Source organism: Pristis pectinata, chromosome 37 (assembly GCF_009764475.1).
Source record: "Pristis pectinata isolate sPriPec2 chromosome 37, sPriPec2.1.pri, whole genome shotgun sequence".
Classification (NCBI taxonomy): Eukaryota; Metazoa; Chordata; class Chondrichthyes; order Rhinopristiformes; family Pristidae; genus Pristis; species Pristis pectinata.
This window is the reverse complement of record NC_067440.1, coordinates 5118155-5142615: the sequence shown is the minus strand read 5'-3', so window position 1 is coordinate 5142615 and position 24461 is coordinate 5118155. Positions and strand designations below refer to the sequence as shown.

The 24461-nt window shown below is 53.1% G+C and overlaps 1 protein-coding gene across 4 annotated transcripts in view; it reads right to left on the bottom strand.

Moving 5' to 3' along the window:
• LOC127586586 (lysine-specific demethylase 6B-like) overlaps positions 1-24461 on the bottom strand; it is a 213194-nt gene that overhangs the window by 147957 nt on the left and 40776 nt on the right. The window contains exon 1 of one of the 4 annotated variants that reach the window (XM_052044661.1): positions 17401-17512. The exons of 2 other annotated variants lie outside the window; for them this stretch is intronic. The gene's annotated coding sequence lies outside the window, so the exon portion shown is untranslated. Of the gene's footprint in view, positions 1-13259; positions 13347-17400; positions 17513-24461 lie in introns of those variants that run through there. One more of the 4 variants, XM_052044659.1, reaches the window with a different exon arrangement.

The following is a 24461-nucleotide window of genomic DNA, read 5'->3' as shown; positions in this document are numbered from 1 at the left end:
CAGAAATTCCCCTCCATCTTATAGAGTCACACAGCACGGAAACAGGCCCTTCAGTCCAACTGGTCCATGCTGACCAAGATGCCCATCTAATCTAGTCCCGTTTGCCTGCATTTGGCCCATATCCCTCTGAACCTTTCCTGTCCATGTACTTGTCCAAGTGTGTAGTAACTGTACCTGCCTCCAGCAGCTCGTCCCACATACACACCAACTTCTGTGAGAGAAAGTTCCCCCTCAGGACCCCTTCTAAACCTTTCCTCTCTCACCTTAAACCTACGCCTTCTAGTTTTCAAGTCACTTTCTTTGGGGAAAAGGATTGGGCGTTTCACCTTATCTAACCTCCTCAAGATTTTACAAACCTCTATAAGATGATCCCTCAGTCTCCTACACTCCAAGGAATAAAGTCCAAGACTGCCCAACCTCTCTCTATAACTCAGGCCCTCGAGTCCTGGCAACATCCTTGTAAATCTTTCTGCACTCTTAATGACATCTTTCCTACGACAGGGTGTTTGCTTTATGACAGCAAGCAAGTCACTCTGCTCACCAATGGGTCTACAACAGATGAAGTCTAAGGGAAGACCCGTGTCAGACCAGGCTGCATCACTGCCCCAACACAACCTCGACCTTTCTCCCCATAACGACGTCCCTCAGCTTGCCACCAATTTCCTGCGGGAGCGGAGCTGACCTCCAGGATGATCTGTGCTCTGGAATCAAAGTTGCCCGCGTGTCAGCGGTCGAGCTTGTGTCTATGCGTGCTTTCAGGTCGAGCTTCACGAGCGAAGGGTCGCAGCGGGACCCTGGTAAATGTGAACCATTTCCCCGATCACAGGAGCCAGCACTCAATAGAGGCAGACATTCGGAGTATCATGGGGTCCGACAGCACAGAAATGGGCATTTTTGGCATCACCAATAGCCTGTCCTGGTCCAACCACGTAGACGCCATGGCCAAGAAAGCTCACCAGTGCCTCTACTAAAGAAATTTGGCATGTCCCCTTTGACACCCAACAACTTTTATCGATGCACCATAGAAAGCATCCTATCCAGATGTATCACGGCTTGGTACGGCAACTGCTCTGCCCGGGACCGCAAGAAACTGCAGAGAGTTGTGGACACAGCCCAGCGCATCACGGAAACCAGCCTCCCCTCCTTGGACTCTGCCTATACCTCTCGCTGCCTTGGTGAAGCAGCCGGCATAATCAAAGACCCCACCCACCTAGGTCATTCTCTCTTCCCTCCTCTCCCATCGGGCAGAAGATACAGGAGCCTGAAGGCACGTACCACCAGGCTCAAGGACAGCTTCTACCCCACTGTGATAAGACTATTGAACGGTTCCCTTATACAATGAGATGGGCGGCTCGGTAGTGCAGCGGTCAGCAACCCAGGTTCAATTCCAGCCGCTGTCTGTAAGGAGTTTGTACATTCTCCCCGTGTCTGCGTGGGTTTCCTCCGGGTGCTCCGGTTTCCTCCCACATTCCAAAGACGTATGGGTTAGGAAGCTGTGGGCGTGCTATGTTGGCGCCAGAAGCGTGGCGACACTTGCGGGCTGCCCCCAGAGCACTCTACGCAAAAGATGCATTTCACTGTGTGACTAATAAATAAATATCTGACATCTTGACCTCATGATCTACTTTGTTGTGACCTTGAACCTTATTGCACTGCACTTCCTCTGTAGGTGGACACTTTACTCTGTACTGTTATTGTTTTTACCTGTGCTACCTCAATGCACTCTGTACTGACTCGATGTAACTGCACCGTGTAATGAACTGACCTGTACGATCGGTATGCAAGACAAGTTTTTCACTGTACCTCGGTACAAGTGACAATAATAAACCAATACCACTACCTAGTGCTGACTTGGGTGTTGATCTACGTTAATCCCATTTGCCGGTATCCTTCTACACCGTCCCTATCCAAATACCTGCCCAACGCCCTTTAAACGTTGCAACTGTATCTGCCTCCACCATGTTCTCTGACAGCTCCTTCCAGCCGCCCTCCCTCTGTGTGGAAAATGCACTCCTCAGACCTCCTTTTAAATTTCACCCCTCTCACCTGTGCCCTCTAGGCCTAGACTCCCCTGCCCTGGGAAAAACATTCTGGCCATCTTCCTTATCACGTTATAAACCTCAAGAAGGTCACCCCTCAGTCTCCTTCGCTCCACAGAATCTCTCCTAACAACCAGCCTCCATTCTAGGCAACACCCCCGTGAATCTCTCCCGCACCACCTGTCGTGCGGCAACCAGAACTGCACACAGTTGCCATCGAACCAACGCTTTATACAACTGCAGCGGTTGTCGAGGCTTTGAAAGGTGCTACCTAAATGCAAGCCTTTTGAATTGAAACAGGGATAAAGGTGTTTGATGTGCTCAGAACCGATACAAAGCTCATGGTCTACCAGATAGCTGTGACCCCTGCCGTCTGAGATGTTTCGGACACCCACAGTACCCACAGCGGGCACCTCAGGGCATTGCGGAGATACCACCAACCCTGTAAAACCGCCTCGACCCGAGACGTCGACTGTCCGCAGATGCTGCCTGACCCGCCGAGTTCCCCCAGCGGTTTGTGTGTGGCCTTGGAAGAACAACAAATGCCGGTGCCCTCCCCGACACAACGTGCCCACGAAAGAACACCCTCGCACTATGGCGGGAGGCCATTCAGCCCACATACCCGTGCTGGTCAAGCAGAGAATTACCCAGAGCTGCCCCACTCTCCTGCACTGGCTTTGTAGCCCAGCAGATCTCCGCTCTTCAGAAAGGATTGCTTAATGTGTGACGGGAGATTCTGCCTCTTGCACCTGTGTTATTATGTAGTTATAATAAAGGACTACAGTTCCCAGAAGGCAATGCAAGGGGGTCACATGGGGGACCAGGAAGTGGCTATAAAAAAGAGGGTAAGCAAGCCAGGCTGGTGTTGGTTAATAAAAATATTCAGATGTTAAACCCACGCGAAGTTTGTCTCTTGAAGAGGCCCGAGCACACACAAAATGATCACGAGCCTCTGCACTGTGCCAGGGTCGCAACTGAGTTCGATCTGTTGACGAAGTGTTCTGCAGGTTGGAACCTTCTTTCAGACCACCTGTGCCGCCTCACCCCAGTGAGCAGCCCACCATCTGTGGCACTACAACCGAGCGCTTTGGGCAAGTAAATATTCCCATGCAGATGGAGTCACCTGCGCTTTACCCTTGGGGATCCAGCGTTGGGCCGTAGCTCTCGGGGACAGGAGACATCAGGGAGTAACGAGCTCCATTAACTGCAACCCATCTCCCCAAACCCAGCCCCATCGCAGTTGGTGCAGAAATCCAGGGGGACACACAGGATCAGGCACACCAGTGACATGCTAACACTGAGCATACACTAGAGAAAAAAAGAATCAACCCCATTGCTTTTCACCACCTGTCTGGTTGTCTCAACACAGGACCTGCCAACTATAGAGTCACATAGCACGGAAACAGGCCCCTCAGCCCAACTCGTCCATGTTGTCTAAGGTGCCTTTCTGAGCTAGTCCAATATCCTATGTTTGGCCCATGTCCCTCTAAACCTTTCCTATCCATGAACCTGTTCAAATGTCTTTTAAACACAGCAGTTGTACACGCCTCTACCAATTCCTCTGGCAGCTTGTTCCACAGACCCACTGCCTTCTGTGTGAAAAAACTTACCCCTCAGGTTCCCTTTTAAATCTTTCCCCTCTCACCTTAAACCTGTGCCCCTTCTGCGTCTCTCTCCTCTGTCTCTGTCTCCCCTTCTGCGTCTCTCTCCTCTGTCTCTGTCTCCCCTTCTATCTCTCTCTCTCTCTCCTTTATCACAACTGTACTCCTGAAGGACTTGCCTGGCTGTCAAACACTTTCACGTCGCACCAATCAAAAGAAGTCACGGGAGGATCAATAAACCAACAGGGTTAACTCCCACAGCAGAACCAGTACAAGCAGCTCAGTGGCGTAGCGGGTACAGCCGCTGTCTCCCAGCCCCAGAGACCTGGGTTCGATCCTGACCTCCGGCGCTGTGTGCGTGTGTGAATGCGTGTGTGCGCGTGTGTGAGTGAGTGTGTGTGTGCGCGTGTGAGTGAGTGTGTGTGTGCGCGTGTGAGTGAGTGTGTGTGTGTGCGCGTGTGAGTGAGTGTGTGTGTGTGTGTGTATGTGTGTGTGTCTGTGTGTGTGTGTGTGTGTCTGTGTGTGTCTGTGTGTGTGTGGAGTCTGCACATTCTCCCCGTGACTGCGTGCTCCGGTAACCTCCCACATCCCAACGACATGCAGGGTCGGTGGGTTGATTGGCCGCTGTAAATCAACCCCCCCACGTGAGGGTGACAGGTAAATCTGGGGGTAGGATAAAATAGGGTCGGTGTAAATTGGTGCTCGATGGCCGGCACAGACTCTGTGGGCCGAAGGGCCTGTTTCCATGCTGTGCCTCTCTGTGACTCTCATTTATTGTGGTCTCACAGTCACTGACACCCCTTCCCATTGGATAGCGGAGAACCCTCGGGCGGCTGGGGAGGGCAAGAGGACACTGCCTGAGCACAGCCCCGTGTGGTGGCAGCGAGACGGACAAGGGGAGGCCGCTGTCTGCACCCACGCCCAGGCACCAGTCACTGCCTCAGACACGTGACACAATTCTGCCTCGCGCCACCGGGTCACACTCGCTCACCTTGCCAATCAGAAGCTCGTGGACTCCACAGAACCCTGCCTGCGTAACACAGGGGTGCTGCCTCCTACAGACGATAAGCCACCTCGGCCTGCCCTCTCGGATGAGAGCAACAGATGCCACTGTACGCTGTGGTTAAGAGGCACCTTACACTTCCTGCCAGCCTGTTGTGCCTCAGGTGCCCTGTGCCAATATTCATCGCTCAATAGAACATAGAACAGTACAGCACAGGAACAGGCCCCTCAGACCATGTTACTACGGCGCCAAATTAAACTAATCCCTTCTGCCTGCACTTGATCCACATCCCTCCATTCCCTGTATGTTCACGTGTCCGTCTAACAGCCTCTTAAACCCCTCTATCGCATCTGCTTCCAACACCACCCCTGGCAGCCCATTCCAGGCACCCACCACCCTCTGTGTAAAAATACTTGCCCCCCACATCTCCTTTGAACTTTCCCCCTCACCTTAAACGCATGCCACGGTAGTGTCGCGGTTAGCGTAATGCTATTACAGAGCCAGCAACCGGGGGTTCAATTCCGGCCACTGTCTGTAAGGAGTTTGTACGTTCTCCCCATGACTGCGTGGGTTTCCTCTGGGTGCTCCGGTTTCCTCCCACATTCCAAAGACGTACGGGTTAGGAAGCTGTGAGCGTGCTATGCTGGCGCCGGAAGTGTGGCAACACTTGCGGGCTGCCCCCAGAGCACTCTACGCAAAAGATGCATTTCACTGAGTGTTTCGATGTACATGTGACTAATAAAGAATCCATTAAGATGCCATTAAGACTCTAGTACTTGACATTTCTACCCCGGGAAAAAGTTTCTGACTGTCTACCCTATCTCTGCCTCTCATAATTTTATAAACCTCTATCAGGTCTCCCCTCAGCTCCAGAGAAAACAATCCAAGTTATTCCAACCTCTCCATGAAACTAATCCAGGCAGCATCCTGGTGAACCTCTTCCGCACCCACTCCAAAGCCTCCACATCTTTCCTGTAATGGGGCGCCCAGAACTGCACACAGTTCTCCAAGTGTGGCTGATCCAACCATAACCTACAACAACGACTGTAATTTTTGCTTTTGGGAGCTCGCTGTGCCAAATTCTACCTCATCACATCCCCAAACCCTTAATCGGCTACAGAGTACTTTGTGATCTCCCAGTATGGTGAAAAGATGCTGGAAGCGGGTCCACCCTGGGTTACGAACACCCGACTTATTCACAACCTGTTCAGACGAGCGAGCGTCTGGGAGGCCGGCGAGGATGAATTTACCGGCTGCCGCCGGCAGGAACTCAGAGCACGGCTGCATTTCCGACGCGACCCGTCCGGGTTACGAACAGTTCACGGGGATGGGTCCTAGGAGGGAGCTGTACGCATGTTTGTCCCAAGACAGAGAGGAATGAAAAACCAAGGGGTGCAGGTTGAAGGTGAGAGGGGAGAGATTTAAAGGGGACCTGAGGGGCAACCTCTTCACACAGAAGCTGCCAGAGGTAGAGGCGGGAACAATGACAACACCTAGATAGGTCCATGGTTTAGGGGGATGTGGGTCAAATCTGGGCGTGGGACTAGCTGAGAGGGACATCTTGGTCGGCATGGACTAGATGGGCCGAAGGGCCTGTTTCTGTGCTGTATGACTCTGTGACAGACACAAGGAAAAGGAGCAGTAGGCCACTCGGCCCTTCAATCCCTGCCCCACCATTCCATGACTGATCTCCCCAGGGCCTCATCTCTTCTCAGCCAGTTCCCCACAGCCCTTGGTTCCTCGATCTTTCAAATATTTATCAGCCTCCTCTTTAAATGACTGACCCCTTTATCCTGTAACTGTATCCCCTCGTTCCAGACTCTCCCACGAGTCTCCACACCTACACTGTCATGTCCACTCAGGACTCAGCCAGCTCCATCACGGGCACAACCCTCCCCACATCGAGGACATGGTAGTGTGGTTGTAGCGGTTAGCGTAACACTATTACAGCGCCAGCGACCTGGATTCAATTCCGGCCGCTGTCTGTAAGGAGTTCGTACGTTCTCCCTGTGTCTGCGTGGGTTTCCTCCGGGTGCTCCGGTTTCCTCCCACATTCCAAAGACGTACGGGTTAGGGAGTTGTGGGCGTGCTATGTTGGCGCCGGAAGCACGGCGACACTTGCGGGCTGCCTCTAGAACACTCTGCGCAAAAAGATGCATTTCACTGTGTGTTTCAATGCACGTGTGACTAACCAAGATATCTTATCTTCAAGAGGCGGTGCCTCGAGAAGGCAGCATCCCTCACTGAGGACCCTCACCACCCGGGACATGCCCTCTTCTCGTTACTACCATTGGGGAGGAGGTACAGGAACCTGAAGACCCACACTCAATGATTCAGGAACAGCTTCTTCCCCTCCGCCATCAGATTTCTGAACAGTCCATGAACCCAACCTCGTTATTCCTTTTTGTTTGCTCTATTTATTTATTTTGTAATTTAATGTCTTTGCACTGTACTGCTGCTGCAAAACACATATCACGACATATGTAGGTGACAGTAAATCTGATTCTGACCTTACGTGTTTCGATAAGGTTGCCCCCCATTCTTCTAAACTCTCACAGGCCCAGCACAACAGAACAACGTACTTACCGGCTCTGTTTAAGAGATTGCAGATGCCAGAATCTGGAGCCACATCTGCAGCAAGTTGGGGGTGGTGGGGATTGCCCGTTTCCCTCCGCAGATGCTGCCTAACCTACTGAGTTCCTCCAGCAGTTTGTTTCTAATACGGTTCTGTTGTAGAAACAAGCTGCTGGGGGGGATGAGGCAGCATCTGTGGAGGCAAAGGGATAGTCGACGTTTCGGGTCGAGGCTCTGTCATCCTCTTGAGTCCCACTCGCCTTGCCCCTCTCTCACCTCCACCCCCCCCGCCCCCGATAGACTTAAACAGAGATAACGGTCTCACCAGCAGGCTTGTTAAATACAATTCTGATCTGTTCACATCACATCAATTAACGAAGGGAGTGGGTGTGAAAATCAGATAATTTAATTATCTAAAGCACTGCAGCCAATTAATTTTCCTGGGGCTACAAGCATCACTGGTAAAGCCGGCGATATATTGCCCAAACCATATCACAGGCAGTTATGAGTTAACCACATGGGGTCGGTGGTTAAAAATAACAGTCACCCATTTAATGAGGCAAAACTATTTCTCAGCAGTTTGTGAGTCTTTACAACTCTTCTTCTCATGGGAGGCTTTGAATATTTTTAAGGCAAGAGGTAGATAGAACAATAAAGGGGTGTAAAGTCACCGAGGAGGGACACAGAATTGAATCAGAATCAGGTTTGTTATCACTGACTTATATGTCGTGAAATTTGTTGTTTTGTGGCAGCAGTACAGTGCAGACATAAACATTATTACAAAGTACCATCACCAGTAGCCTGTCCTGGTCCAACCACGTAGATGCCACGGCCAAGAAAACTCACCAGCGCCTCTACTTCCTCAGGAGGCTATAGAAATCTGGCATGTCCCCTTTGACGCTCACCAACTTTTATCCATGCACCATAGAAAGCATCCTATCTGGATGTATCACGGCTTGGTACAGTAACTGCTCTGCCCAGGGCCGCAAGAAACTGCAGAGAGTTGTGGACACAGCCCAGCGCATCACAGAAACCAGCCTCCCCTCCGTGGACTCTTTACCTCTTGCTGCCCTGGTGAAGCAGCCAGCATAATCAAAGACCCCACCCACCCGGATCATTCTCTCTTCTCCCCTCTCCCATCAGGTAGAAGATACAGGAGACTGAGGGCACGTACCACCAGGCTCAAGGACAGCTTCTACCCCACAGTGATAAGACTATTGAACGGTTCCCTTATACGATGAGATGGACTCTTGACCTCACAATCTACATTGTTGTGACCTTGCACCTTATTGTCTGCCTGCAATGCACTTCCCTGTAGCTGTGACACTTTACCCTGTACTCTGTTATTGTTTTTACCCTGTACTACCTCAGTGCACTCTGTTCTAACTCAATGTAACTGCACTGTGTAATGAATTGACCTGTTCGAACGATATGCAAGACAAGTTTTTCACTGTACCTCGGTACGAGTGACAATAATAAACCAATTCCAATGCCAAATTATAAAATAAATTAGTGGCACAAAAAATAGGAATAATGAGGGAGTTTTCATGGACCGTTCAGAAATCTGATGGCAGAGGGGAAGAAGCTGTTCCTGAAACGTTGAGTGGGGGTCTTCAGGCTCCAGTACCTCCTCCCCGATGGTCGTAACAAGAAGAGGGCATCGAATAAGAGGACGTATTGAGGTGACAATAGATCCTATTGGTTGGCAGACTCGACTCGAGGGGGTGTGTCCCCCTCCTGGTCCAAACCGAGCGGCAGTGGGTTTGGATCACTGGGTAAGGAAAGCATTCCCTTCTCAAGGGGACATGAAGACGGCTTTAACATTTGGACTTCCCTCAGGTATAAAATTAAAATCTTAAAAACTGAGCCGTCCATGGCTGAGGAAAATCGAACGAGAGGGCCTTCCATTTTTGTTTTGACAACCCATCCTGAACCCAACAGACCCCATCAGACGCAAGTCAGGTCGTTATCAATAGGTTGTGTTCCAGATTCGGCTAATTAATTGACTCACAAGCGTGCACGGAACACAAGAGCAGTACAGCACAGGAACGGGGGGTGAAGTCATTTCTGGGGATCTCCACTCGGATCGGGGTAAGAAACGGGATCGGATCCAGCAGGAGGTAAGGGGTGTGTGCACACCCTGCCCCTCCATCACTGGCCCTCCTCCTCTTGTCTTGCCCCCTGCTCCAGCTCACCGTAACTGCCTCTAAGCAACACCCTCCAACCAGCACACCGCCCCCTACATCACAGTCACTTTCTGGGTGACTCTGCTCTTCGTCACAATGTAATTCTGCTTATCAATCTTACATCTGTAACACCTGATCAAAACTCCCCGTCTCTTCTACAGTAATACTCCTGCCCATTCGCTTCCGTAGCCGTCCCCCCTCTCCGACCACCTCCTTTCCCTCACTTTGTAACTCACTGAGGAAGCTTTGGAATTCTGCACCATTTTATTTATTTTTGTGACTTATAGTAATGTTTATGTCTTTATGTGTTGCACTGTACTGCTGCAAAACAACACATTTCATGACATATCCCAGTGATAATAAAACTGATTCTGATTCTGAAGTTATCCCAATGAGCGATGCTTCCTCACCTTTGAGACAATACCTCATGATCTACCTTGTGTTTGTGGGAGGAAGGGGTTAGATAGTCTTAGGTGTGGTTCGAAGGTCGGCACGACATGGTGGGCCGAAGGGCCTGTATTGTGCTGCACTGTTCTATGGTTGTGACCTTGCACCTTATTGCACTGCACTTTCTCTGTAGCTGTGACACTTTGCTCTGTACTGTCATTGTTTTTACCTGTACTACCTCAATGCACTCCGTACTAACTCAATGTATCTGCACTGTGTAATGAATTGCCCTGTACGATCGGTATGCAAGACAAGTTTTTCACTGTACCTCGGTACAAATGACAATAATAAACCAATACTGATGACAGGTCAATAGCCTGGTTGTTAGCTTCTGTTTCTCCCTTCACAGATGCTGCCTGACATGATGTCAAGACAACAATCCCTCAAAGTCAGCAAAACAAGAGATGGTCATTGACTTCAGGAAGCGGGGCAGAGTACACGCCTGTGTCTGTATCAGTGGTGCTGAGGTCGAGTGTGTTGAGAGCTTCAAGTTTTTGGTGTAAACACCACCAAGAGCCTGTCCTGGTCCAACCACATAGACCAAGAAAGCTCACCAGAGCCTTTACTTCCTCAGAAGGTTAAACAAAATTCAGCATGTCCCCGTCGATCCTCAACAACAGTCATAGATACACCACAGAAAGAATACCATTGGTCCAGCAACTGCTCTGCCTAAGTGTGCAAGAAATTGCGGAGAGTTGTGGACACAGCCCAGTCCATCGCGCAAACCAGCCTCCCCTCCATTCACTCCGTCTACACTTCCCGCCACCTCGGGAAAGCAGCCAACAAAATCACGGACCCCTCCCACCCCGGTCACTCTCTTCTCGCCCCCACCACCCCCCAAGATACAAAAGCTTGAGAGCACATACAACCAGGCTCAAGGACAGCTTCTGTCCCGCTGTTATAAGACTCTGGAATGGACCTCTTGTACATTAAAAATGAACTCTTGACCTGACAATCTACCTCATCGTGGCCTGTGCACCTTATTGTCTGCCTGCACTTCCTCTGTAACTGTAATGCCTTACTCTGCATTCTGTTATTGTTTTCCCTTGTACTACCTCAACATACCAATGTGGTGAAATGATCTGTATGGAAGGCATGCAAAACAAAGTTTATCACTGTACCTCAGTACGTGTGACAATAATAAACCAATTTGCAATCTGCAAACTCCTGCAGTCTCATTAGCGAGTTGGCCAATCCTGGGGGCTTGGTTCTGGCTCCCAGGCAGGACAGCGGGAGTGCTACACTGTCAGAGGCAGTGCCTTTGGAGGGGCTGTCAATCCGCTGCCCTCAGCCCTGCGTAGGGGGTTATAAAAATCCCACAGATCCATTCTGAGCAGAGACATTCCTTTCCTGTGTATTGGCCCCGATTCATCACAACCTGCCCCACTTTGCTGCTCGACCACAGACAGACCCTGGCTTCAGATGTCAGCAATCTCCTCCTCCATTTCACCACAACAAACCCAACTTCGTTGGCTAACCTCCTACTCACTTCAGCGAGGTATTCATTCACAGGACAGGGGTAGGAATGGCGTTTATAACCCATCCCTAACTGGCCTGCAGAACCAACTGCACAGTTGGCGCAGCGGGTAAAACCGCTGCCTCCCAGCCCCAGAGACCCGGGTTCGATCCCGACCTCCGGCGCTGTGCGTGTGTGTGTGTGGAGTTTGCACGTTCTCCCTCTGACTTTGTGGGTTTCCCCCGGGTGCTCCGTATCCCTCCCACGACCTGCAGGGTCGGTAGGTTAATTGCCACCCTAGTGTGTGGGTGAGGGGGTAGAATCTGGGGGGGGGGGGGTAGTTGATAGAATGTGTGGAGAATACAAAGGGATAAGAGTTATTTACAAGGCAAAAGAGTGGTTTGTGCCAAGGGAGATTGTAGACTCATACAGCACAGAAACAGGCCCTTCGGCCCAACCGGTCCATGCCGACCAAGATTCCCATCAAAGCCAGTCCCATCTGCCCACATTTGCCCCATATCCCTCTAAACCTTTCCTCTCCGAGTAGCTTTTATGTTGTTACTGTACCTGCCTCAACCTCTGGCAGCTCGTTCCACATACAGACCACCCTCTGGGTGTAAAAGTTGCCCCTCAGGTTCCTATTAAATCTCTCCCCTCTCACACCTCAAACCTGCGCCCTCTGGTTCTTGATTCCCCAGCCCTGGGGAAAGGACTGTGCGCATTCACCCTATCGACGCCCCTCGTGATTTTATACACAGGTGGTGGAGGGAGGCAGTGGAAGCAGGCACAATAAGGCTGTTTAAAGAGGCATTTAGACAGACAGGCCGGGAACACAGTGATGTGGCTCACTGCAGGCAGATGGGATTAGCTTGGATGGGCATCATGGCTGGCACAGACTCAGTGGGCCGAAGGGCCTGTTTCTGTGCTGTATGAGCTTACCATTGCAGGGTGATGAACAGTAGTCACTGGGGAAGTGAGCTGAGGTCAGTTGGGGGGAGGGTGTTGCTTGGATACAGTGGGAGGAGCGGTGTGAAGGAAGGAACTCTCCTTCAGTCAACCTGGACAAGTTGACCCACCTCTCCCTGACCAGTAACATCACCAGACTCCGGCCAATGAAGTCCCCCCGAGACACGTCCCAATGTCGGCAGGCACCACCCAAAGCCCAGGTTGTTGTTCATGCTGTGAAGTGGTGCGGAGTAACACACGAGCGCTCCCCAGCACCGTCCCACAAGCAAAGAGCCAGAAACCGGAGCGGACACAGGTCCGCAGTGTAGCGTCCCACCCTGAGGACCCCTGCACAGCCCCACAGGGTGGTGTCCCACCCCCCCCCCCCCCCACTGAAAGTCCAACCCAAAACCGGGGCAAACTGGAAGGGATGGAAAGGGAGGGTGAAGGGAGGGAGGGACGTGGCGGGGGGGGGGGAGCGAGGGGATGAGGGGGAAGGAGAGGAGGGATGGGGGGCAAGAAGCAAAGAGAGGGGAGGAGGGAGAAGGGGCAATGGGGAGGCAGACGCCGGTGAGGGGGATGGGGAGGGATGAGGAAGGGGGGAGACAAGGGGAGGAGGGACCAGGGGAGGAGGGAGGGAGGAGGAGAGGAGAGTGGAGGGACGAGGGGAGGAGGAGAGGAGGAGGGACGGGAGGAGGGACCACAGTGACAGACCCCCAGCACCAGCACCCCCTCCTCCCCCCGCTGACAGACCCCCAGCTCCCCAGCAGCCCCTCCTCCCCCCGCTGACAGACCCCCAGCTCCCCAGCACTCCCTCCTCCCCCCGCTGACAGACCCCCAGCTCCCCAGCAACCCCTCCTCCCCCCGCTGACAGACCCCTAGCTCCCCAGCACCTCCTCCTCCCCCCGCTGACAGACCCCCAGCTCCCCAGCAACCCCTCCTCCCCCCGCTGACAGACCCCCAGCTCCCCAGCACCCCCTCCTCCCCCCGGTGACAGACCCCACTCACCCCCGAAGCCCGTCGGTCGCTCGTCCAAGGGTCAGACCCCAGGACACAGGCTGCAGATGGGAGGGAGCCTCTCGCCCCTCGGTAACCCACTGCTGAGACAACAGCTGACCCCCCTCCCTGCCGGTCGCTCCTCTTCGGGGGGGGTCTTCTCTCTGGGCGGAGGGAGCGAGCGAGGGAGCGAGGCAGGGGAATAAAGAAGTGCAGACAATGGTAGCAGAGCAGTGATCGACAGCAAGCTGCTCACAGCCACAAGCAGCTGATCGCTGATGCCAGAACTCCGGAGCGACATTCCCGTTCCCTGAAACCCCCCCAGAGTGAGGGACGGTCCCAGCGTCCGGCAGACACCCGGCCAAACCCTCGGGGGGAGGCAGATCTCCCTCTCCCACAGCCTGCTCCCCACAACGCTGGCTGCAGGCTCACTGCGGGGACAAGACAGAGTAGTTTCCGTTCCCTGCCCCGTCTCCCGGTGGATCGGGATCAGCATGGGTTTGGGAGGGCGGCGGGCAGATGGACGTCCGTCAGGAACGGGTGTCGGGGGGTGGTGGGGGGGTGGGGGTTTGTGTAATGTCGGGCATCGGGGGCTCGGTGCTCGGCAGGTAGAGCCTGGCCTTTAATATCCATCAGCTGCTTCCCGAGGATCCCTGACACAGGGAGAGTGTCCGTGACGGAGGGAGGGAGGGAGGGGGAGGAGAGGGTCAGTGACGGAGGGAGGGAGGGAGGGGGAGGAGAGGGTCCGTGACAGAGGGAGGGAGGAGGGAGGGAGGGGGAGGAGAGGGTCAGTGACGGAGGGAGGGAGGGAGGGGGAGGAGAGTGTCCGTGACGGAGGGAGGGAGGGAGGGGGAGAGGGTCAGTGACGGAGGGAGGGGAGGGAGGGGAAGGAGAATGTCCGTGACAGAGGGAGGGAGGGGGGAGGGAGGGGGAGGAGAGGGTCAGTGACGGAGGGAGGGAGGGAGGGGGAGGAGAGGGTCAGTGACGGAGGGAGGGGGAGGAGAGGGTCAGTGACGGAGGGAGGGGGAGGAGAGGGTCAGTGACGGAGGGAGGGGGAGGAGAGGGTCAGTGACGGAGGGAGGGATGGAGGGGGAGGAGAGGGTCAGTGACGGAGGGAGGGGGAAAGGGTCAGTGATGGAGGGAGGGGAGGGAGGGAGGGGGGAGAGAGGGAGGGAGGGGGAGGAGAGGGTCAGTGATGGAGGGAGGGAGGGAGGGGGAGGAGAGGGTCAGTGACCGAGGGAGGGAGGGGGAGAGGGTCAGTGACGGAGGGAGGGAGGGGGAGAGGGTCAGTGACGGAGGGAGGGAGGGAGGGGGAGGAGAGGGTCAGTGACGGAGGGAGGGAGGGAGGGGGAGAGGGTCAGTGACGGAGGGAGGGGGAGGAGAGTGTCCGTGACGGAGGGGGAGAGGGTCAGTGACGGAGGGAGGGGAGGGAGGGGGAGGAGAGTGTCCGTGACAGAGGGAGGGAGGGGGGAGGGAGGGGGAGGAGAGGGTCAGTGACGGAGGGAGGGAGGGGGGAGGGTCAGTGACGGAGGGAGGGGGAGGGGAGGGAGGGAGGGGGAGAGCGTGTGATGGTAGTGGGGAGAGGGGGGAGGGAGGGAGGGGAAAGAGGGAAGGGGAGAGAGGAGAGGGCTGGAGAGAGGGAGGGAGGGAGGAGAGGTGGGGAGGGAGGAAGGGGAGTGGGGAGGGCAGAGAGGGGGAGGGGAGAGAGGGGGAGGGGAGGAGGGGAGAGGGAGAGAGACAGGGAGAGAGACAGAGGGCCTAGGCAAGGAGATATTCAGCAAGAAACCAAGCAGTGGAGAGTGTAGACTGATTACATGCAGAGGAGAGAACGTGTGTGAGTGGTCAGGGTTGGGTGGGGCTGGGGTCAGGGTGGGGCTGGGGTGGAGACGGTTTGAGGGTGAAGTGGGGACAGTTTGGGGGAGGGTGGGGTGGGCGGGGGAGGGTGTGGTGAGGGTGCGGCAGGTGAGGGAGGCAGTGATGTGCAGGACCCTCTCTGAAACAAGAGCAGCCTCAATATGCATCAAACCCTCACTGGAACCACCCGTCCCTCTCCACAGTACCCCACCTGTGTCCTGGTGTCCAGTCCGACAAAGAGCAGCCATTTGAGTCCATGACAGACTACCGTTGGCCCAGGACACCGGGGGAACTGGGGGTGGGGTGAGGGGACACATGGAGTGGGAGGGGAAGCAGTGAGCCTTCCCCCCGCCCCCCCCACCCCTCCCTTTCAGTAACAACCTCAAGGGAAAGTCTGTGTGATTGGCCAATGAGTTTCAACATGAAATACTGGGCCTGCCACGCAGCCCGGGGAGAGTGCTGGGCGGATCAGGAAGGCTCCATTGGGAGGGGCCGGGAGAGAAAGGAGATCCCTTGGTGGGGGCAGAGATATACAAGTTATAAAAAGCAGCCACGGTAATGGAGGAAATCCCAGTTCTCAGATCTTCCCGGGAATTTAAATTGTAAAGCCTTGGAATATAAAGGTCCTGGGTCAGACTGGTTTTTTCAATTTTATGTTTCCATGACATATGTGGCCATTCAGCCCATCAAGTCAATGTTAGTTCACAAAGCAGTCCCACGAGTGTCTTATTCCCATCTTTCACCACTGATTCTCTCTCATGGGGCCATGAGCTCGGCCTATGCCCGTGGTACAGATCCCTCATTATCCTCCCATCAACAACACCCCCTCCCCCAGATTCCACCCCTCACCCACACACTAGGGGGGCAATTTACAGCGGCCGATTAACCCACCGACCCCGCACGTCGTCGGGATGTGAGAGGGGACCGGAGCACCCGGGGGAAACCCACGTGGTCACAGGGAGAAGGTGCAAACCCCACACACAGACACACGCACACACACACACACACACGCGCACGCGGACACACACACGCGCACGCGGAGACACACGCGCACACGGAGACACGGACAGAGGTCGTGACTGAGTTGGAAGTGACTGGTTACATCACGGTCTGGTACAGCAATTCGAATGCGCAGGAACGTAGGAATCTGCAGAGAGCAGTGGACTCAGCCCAGTGCATCACGGGCACATCCCTCCCCACCATCAGGAGTATCTACAGGAGACGCTGCCTCAAGAGGGCAACATCCGTCATCAAAGATCCCCACCATCCGGGCCGTGCCGTCTTCACACAGCTCCCATCGGGCAGGAGGTACAGAAGCCTGAAGTCCCCACACCACCAGGTTCAGGAACAGCGACTTCCCTTTGGTTCTTGAACCAACCGGCACAACCCTAATCACTGTCTCAGTACAGCACCACTGGGACCACTTTGTACTACAGTGGACTTTTTTTGTTCCAATTGTGTATAATTTATGTTTAATTTATGTTTTTCTTGTGAATGTCGTGCCTCTGATGCTGTGTGCCTGTGATGCTGCTGCAAGTAAGTTTTTCATCGCACCTGTGCACACATGGCCTTGTGTATAAAACAATAAACTCGACTTTACATGAGTCCTGGACTCTGGAACTGAGAGGCAACAACACTATAAGACTATTGGACGGTCCCCTTGAACGATAAATTGGACTCTTGACCTCACAATCTACCTCGTTATGGCCCCGCGCCTAACCAGGGACCTCGAGTGGGGAAGGCCGCAAGACACACGAGGTTCCTCTTCGGAAGAACCAAGGGGTCTTGATGTGCAGGAATATTCAGGGAACATTGAGCAAGGCTCAAAGCATTTCTTCACACCATTGTCTGCCTGCACTGCACTCTCTCTGTAACTGCAACACTTTAGTCTGCTTTCTGTTATTGTTTTTCCCTTGTACTACCTCAATACACTGTTGTAATGAAATGATCTGTATGGATGGCATGCAAGACAGTCTTTCACTGTACCTCGGTACATGTGACAATAATAAACCAATTTACAGCCACCCTTTGTGGGGTTAAGTTGGCCTGCTGTGGGCGTCTGACAGTTATTGTCTAAGGGTCTGAAGATGTTGCTATTTAACAGGAACCACCCAAGGTATCTTCCATTGGATAAGTATTACAGAAGATTGTCACTCAAACTGCAGTCACTGCAGGAGAAAGCTCGGCCCAAAGACTCTAGCCACTCTACGAGGTCGAGCAATGTTCTTCAGGGAACGCTGGGTTGTAACCATGAAACAAAAGAGAAAGCAGCTAACACACTGTCAGCACAGTCACTTACTGCTTGTGGGATCTTGCGCTCTTTCTTGCACAATATTTCAAAGCTCTCTGCAAGGCTCCACTGACGCCCACCAAGCACGTTGTGACATTTTGTGGTTTGAACAACACAACTGAAACCTCCGACAACTCCTTCCCACAGCCTACACGGGCTCCCGCTTCGTCCCAGGCGCCCCTCCCCCCCCGCGAGGTCACCACGCCCGGGGGGGCTGCGCTGAGCGATCCTCGCCTGCGCACGTTTGCGGCGTGCCTCACGGCGCCAGCCTGGTCGCAGGGGAAGAACTGGCTGCCCTCCTGGTTACCGGCAGGACACAGGCTGGCAACGTGGCCCAGGGGAAGAGGAAGCCACATGGGAGTCCCCTGCTGGCTCTGTTAACCAGGGACCTCGAGTGGGGAAGGACGCAAGACATACCAGGTTCCTCTTCGGAAGAACCAAGGGGCCAGACGTGCAGGAATATTCAGGGGACATTGAGCAAGGCTCAAAGCATTTCTGCACACCATCATACCAGCACTTCCCCAAGCTGTTGCCCAGAACTGAACGTTAAGCTTACATTCCCCATTTAGCCTTGTTACAGCCTTCTGTCCTTTCAACCAGATCAGGGCTGTCTCCTGGGTTTCAATGGTATTGGTTTATTATTGTCACATGTACTGAGATACAGTGAAGAGCTTTTCTTTGCAATGCCATCCATACAGATCATTCTGTACATCTAGGCAGTACGAAAGGAATCTACCCTGGGCCCAACACATTGATGCAGTCACGAAGATGGCATGCTAGCAGCTCCGCTTCGTTAGGAGTTTGAGGAGCTTCGGTACATCACCAAAGACTCTTGCAGATTTCTACAGGTGTACGGTGGAGAGCATTCTGACTGGCTGCATCACCGCCTGGTACGGAGGCTCCAATGCACAGCATCGCAAGAGGCTGCAGAGGGTTGTAGACTCAGCCAGCTCCATCACGGGCACAACCTTCCCCACCATCGAGGACATCGTGGTGCCTCAGGAAGGCGCCATCCATCACTAAGGACCCTCACCACCCGGGACATGCCCTCTTTTTTTAAAATTTTATTTACAGCGTGGTAACAGGCCCTTCCGGCCCAACAAGTCCGCGCCGCCCGTTTTTTTTTTAAACCCAAATTAATCTACTCGTACGTCTTTGCAATGTGGGAGGAAACCGGAGCACCCGGAGGAAACCCACGCAGACAGAGGGAGAACGTACAAACTCCTTACAGACAGCAACGGGAATCGAAACCCGATCGCTGGCGCTGTAATAGCATCGCGCTAACCGCTACGCTACCGCGCCACCCCTCTTCTCGTTACTGCCATTGGGGAGGAGGTACAGGAGCCTGAAGACCCACACTCAACGATTCAGGAACAGCTTCTTCCCCTCCGCCATCAGATTCCTGAACGGTCCATGAACCCATGAACACTCCCTCGTTATTCCTCTTTTACTTTTGGTAACTTACAGTAATTTTTATGTCTTGCCCTGCACTGCTGTCGCAAAACAACACATTTCACGGCATATGTCAGAGACGATAAACCTGATTCTGAAAAAAGAACCAAAATGCAGAAAATAGTGTTACAGTTCCAGAGAAAATGCAGTGCAGGCAGACAAATAAAGTGCAAGGGCCACGACGAGGTAGCTTGGGAGATCTAGAGTTCATCTTTAAGTGTATGAGACGTCTGTTCAAGAGTCTGATAACCGAGGCGTGGGTTAAGATGGCAACCCCTCTCCCTCCACCCTCCGCTGCAGCACAGCAGGTAACTGGCGACCACTGATGAAGCCCCCAGTCAGCCTGAGTGCAGCTCAGCACAACACAGCCAGCCTGGCATACATACGCACTGACAGACATGGCCATCAGCTGCAAACCTTCTAAGGCTCTACAACCGATGGTTACTCACCGCCTGGTGAACAGTGTTACCTCAGTGTACAGTTCAGTGTACACTCTGTGGTTGCGCTGGAGAGACTGCAGAGGGGATTCACCAGGGTGTCACCTGAATTGGAGGACTTGGTGTTGGTTTATTATTGTCACTTGTACTGAGGTACAGTGAAAAACTTGTCTTACAAACCAATCGTACAGGTCAATTCATCACACAGTGCAGTTACATTGGGTTAGTACAGAGTGCATTGATGTAGTACAGGCAAAAACAATAACAGTATAAAGTGTCACAGCTACAGAGAAAGTGCAGTGCAATAAGGTGCAAGGTCACAACAAGGTAGATCGTGAGGTCATAGTCCATCTCATCGTATAAGGGAACCGTTCAATAGTCTTATCACAGTGGGGTAGAAGCTGTCCCTGAGCCTGGTGGTATGTGTCCTCAGGCTCTTGTATCTTCTGCCTGATGGAGAAGAGAGAATGTCCTGGGTGGGTGGGGTCGTTGATTATGCCGGCTGCTTCACCAAGACAACGAGAGGCAAAGACAAGAGTCCAAGGAGGGGAGGCTGGTGTCCGTGATGCGCTGGGCTGTGTCCACAACTCTCTGCAGTTTCTTGCGGTCCTGGGCAGAGCAGTTGCCGTACCAAGCCGAAATGTACAGGGTAAAAGCAATAACAGAATACAAAGTGTCACAGCTACAGGGAGGTGCATTGTAGCTAGACAATAAGGTGCAAGGTCATAACAAGTCCAGCTCATCGTATAAGGGAACTGTTCAAAAGTCTTATCACTGTGGGGTAGAAGCTGTCCTTGAGCCTAGTGGTACGTGCCTTCAGGCTCCTTTATCTTCTACCGGATGGAAGAGGAGAGAAGAGAGAATGACCCGGGTGGGTGGGGTCTTTGATTATGCCGGCTGCTTCACCAAGGCAGCAAGAGATGTAGACAGAATCCTTGGAGGGGAGGCTGGTGTCCGTGATGCGCTGGGCTGTGTCCACAACTCTCGGCAGTTTCTTACAGTCCTGGGCAGAGCAGTTGCCGTACCAAGCCATGACGCATCCAGATAGGATGCTTTCTATGGTGCATCGATAAAAATGAATGTGTCAAAGGGGACGTGCCAAATTTCTTTAGCCTCCTGAGGAAGTAGAGGCGCTGGTGAGCTTTCTTGGCCGTGGCGCCTACGTGGTTGGAACAGGACAGGCTGTTGGTGACGTTCACTCCAAGGAACCTGAAGCTCGAACCCTCTCGACCCCAGCACCATTGATGTAGACAGGTGCATGTACACCGCCCCCTATCATGAAGTCAATGACCAGCTCTTTTGTTTTGCTGACATTCAGGGTTGTTCTCATGACACCATGTCACTAGGCTCTCTATTTCCTTCCTGTACCCTGACTCATCGTTGTTTGAGATACGGCCCACTACGGTGGTATCATCTGCAAACTTGTAGATGGAGTTAGAGCAGAATCTGGCCACGCAGTCGTGAGTGTGTAGGGAGTAGAGGGCTGAGGACGCAGCCTTGTGGGGCACCAGCGTTGAGAATAATCATGCCGGAGGTATTGCTGCCTATCCTCACTGACTTTAGTTACGGGGAGGATTGGACAGGCTGGGACTGTTTTCCCTGGAGTGGAGGAGGATGAGCGGTGACCTTACAGAGGCGTATAAAATTATGAGAATTATAGACAGAGTAGATGGTTAGCGTCTTGTTCCCATGGTAGGGATATCAGTAACAGGAAGGCATTGGTTTAAGATGAGAGGAGTCTAAGGGAAGGTCTTTTTTCCACACAGGGAATAGTTGATATCTGTAACTCACTGCCAGTGGACGTGGTGGAGACATTTAAGAGTCACTATATTTAGGAGACATTTGAACAGACAGTTGAATAGGCAAGGCGTAGAAGGACACCAGAAGATGCAGGAAAAGAGTTAGGCCATTCAGCTCATCGAGTGTGCTCCACCATTCAACCGTGGCTGGCTTTTTTCTCAACCCCATTCTCCTGCCTTCTCCCCGTAACCCTTAAACCCCCATCACCAATCCGGAACCTTTTGCTCTCCGCCTTAAATACCCCCAATGACTTGGCCTCCACCGCCCTCTGTGGCAACCAATTCCACGGATTCACCGCCCTCTGGCTGAGGAAATTCCTCCTCATCTCAGTTCTAAAGGGACGTCCCTTTATTCTGAGGCTGTGATCCCGGACTCTCCCACTGATGGAAACATCCTCTCCACATCCACTCTATCCAGGCCTTTCAGTATCTGGGAGGTTTCAATGAGATTCCCCCCCCCCCCCATCCTTCTGAACTCCATCGAGTACAGGCCCAGAGACATCAAATGCTCCTCATACGTTAACCCTTTCATTTCTGGGATCATTCTTGTGAACTTCCTCTGGACCCTCTCCAGGGCCAGCACATCCTTCTTAAGATATGGAGCCCAAAATCACCCACAATATTCCAGATGTGGTCTCACCAATACCTTATAAACCTCAGCAGTACGTCCTTGCTTTTCGAGCCCTCTCGAAATGAATGCTAACATTGCATTTGCCTTCCTTACTACCGACTCAACCTGCAAGTTAACCTTGGACCTTCAAGTCCCTTAGCGCCTCTGATTGCTGAATTCTCTCCCCATTTCGAAAACAGTCTACACCTTTATTCTTCCTACCAAAGTGCATACCCCCACACTTCCCCGCGCTGTACCCCATCCCTCGTTCCTTTCCCCACTCTCCCAACCTGTCTCAGTCCTCCTGCAGACTCCCTGCCTCTGTGACACTACCTGCCCCTCCACCTAACTTGGCATCATCTGCAGACTCGGCCGCCAGGACGTGTTGCGGGCAGACGGGATTCGTGTCGGTGCACGAGCGAAGGTTGGCATGGACACGATGGGCCGAAGGGCCTGTTTCTGCGATGTATGACACGGCCCCTGAACAAGACTGCACAGGTTGACTCTTTGGTTAAGAAGGCATATGGTGTATGGTGTGTATACGATGTATTGTCCTTCATCAATCAGGGAATCGAATTTAGGAGCCGAGAGGTACTGTTGCAGCTATATAGGACCCTGGTCAGACCCCACATGGAGTACTGTGCTCAGTTCTGGTCACCTCACTGCAGGAAGGATGTGCAGGCCATAGAGAGGGTGCAGAGGAGATTTACAGGGACCTGGATTGGGGAGCATGCCTTATGAAAGCAGGTTGAGGGAAATTGGCCTTTTCTCCCTGGAGCGACGGAGGACGAGGGGGGACCTGATAGAGGTGTATAAGATGATGATTGATCAGGCAGACAGTCAGAGGCTTTTCCCCAGGGCTGAAATAGTGGCCACAAGAGGACATAGGTTTAAGGTGCTGGGGAGTAGGTACAGAGGAGATGCCAGGGGTAAGTTTTTTACTCAGAGAGTGGTGAGTGTGTGGAATGGGCTGCCGGCAACGGTGGTGGAGGCGGATACGATAGGGTCTTTTGGATAGGTACATGAAGCTGAGAAAAATAGAGGGCTATGGGTAAGCCTAGTAATTTCTAAGGTAGGGACATGTTCGGCACAGCTTTGTGGGATGAAGGGCCTGAACTGTGCTGTAGGTTTTCTATGTTTCTAAGACACAGGCTGAGAGATCGAGGCAAACAGACCGGGTCTCGCGAGGATATGTGTACACCTTCCCCCTAAGAAACAAGCCCTCCTCAACAGAATGTACACATCCCCCAGAGAGAAGCACAAACATCCCCCTTACACCCTCCCACAAACAACGTGTGAAGATGAGCCACAGGCAGCGAAGCATAGAGACACTAGAGGCAGACAATCTCTACTCAAATAAAAGGGGTTTCTATTACAGCAGGTTGACGGAGACAAACAGGATGTGCTTTGATGCTAATTGCAGGCTGCGCCACTTCCTTACAACACCAGGAAAGTGTGCGCTATCAAAGGGAGACTGCTCCTTAATGGATACTTCCTGCAGCCCACCCTCCTCACCCCCCCCCCCACCCGCCACCGAGGGGTGACTCAGATTACGAAGCAGGAAGGCGACTGTGGCTGTGTTGGAGGGCCGGCCAGTCACAGATCAGTTTGCAAACCCTTCCCATTCCTTACCACACTTGCTTAAGGCACTCAGCTGCTCACAATCCCATTCCCCACGAATTTCCCCTGCAACCTATTCTCTCCCACATTCTCATCAACTCCCCCCTCTAAGACTCTACTGTCGAGCTCACTTTAAAATGGACTTTCTTTTTGTTCTGATTGTGTTCTTGTAAAAATTGTTTAATTTATGTTTTTCTTGTGAATGCTGCTTATCTGATGCTGTGCGCCTGTGATGCGGCTGCAAGTAAGTTTTTCACTGCACCTGTGCACACACGGACGTGCACGTGACAGTAAACTCGACTTTGACTAGAAAACTCATTTAGATTACTAACAAGATTTCCTGATGCCATTTGGCCCAACAAGTCAATGCTAACTCCCAGAGCAATCTCTCACTCTCACTCTCTCCCACATTCCCACCAACTTTGACCACCCCCCCCAAGATTCTACCCTTCTCCTACACACTGGGGCGGGGGGGGGGGGGAGCAATTTACAGCGGCCAATTAACCCACCGACTGCCACATGTCGTTGGGACGTGGGAGGGAACCGGAGCAGCCGGGGGAAACCCACGCGGTCACAGGGAGAACGTGCAAACTCCACACACACACACACACACACACACACACACAGCGCCGGAGGTCAGGATCGAACCGGGGACCCTGAAGCAGTACTGGAGACGTGAACACTCACTGCACCCCGGACATTTGAGAACTGACAAGAGTTTGCCCTCCCTACTGCTCAGCTAAAGAGGCAATCCATCTCAGCTACGATGCCGTCTGTAAGCTGGAGGAACTCAGCGGGTCGGGTAGCATCTGTGGAGGGAGATGGACAGTCGATGTTTCAGATTGAGACCCTTCATCTGGACCCTTTGTCAGTTCAGATGAAGGGTCTCGACCCGAAACGTCGACAGTCCATTTCCCTCCACAGATGCTGCCCGACCCGCTGAGTTCCCCCAGCAGTTTGCGCCTTGCTCCAGCATCTGCAGTCTCTTGTGTCTCCACGATGCAGTCTGTGGTTGAAGAGCTGGGAGGAGGCTGATGTGAAGCACGCCTGCCTTGGATGAGAAACCAGTGGGTGTCTGCACAAGAAACTGGCCAACAACCTGCTACTCATGTCAACCCCTGGGTTCACCCATCAGTCCCTGGGGTCACACAC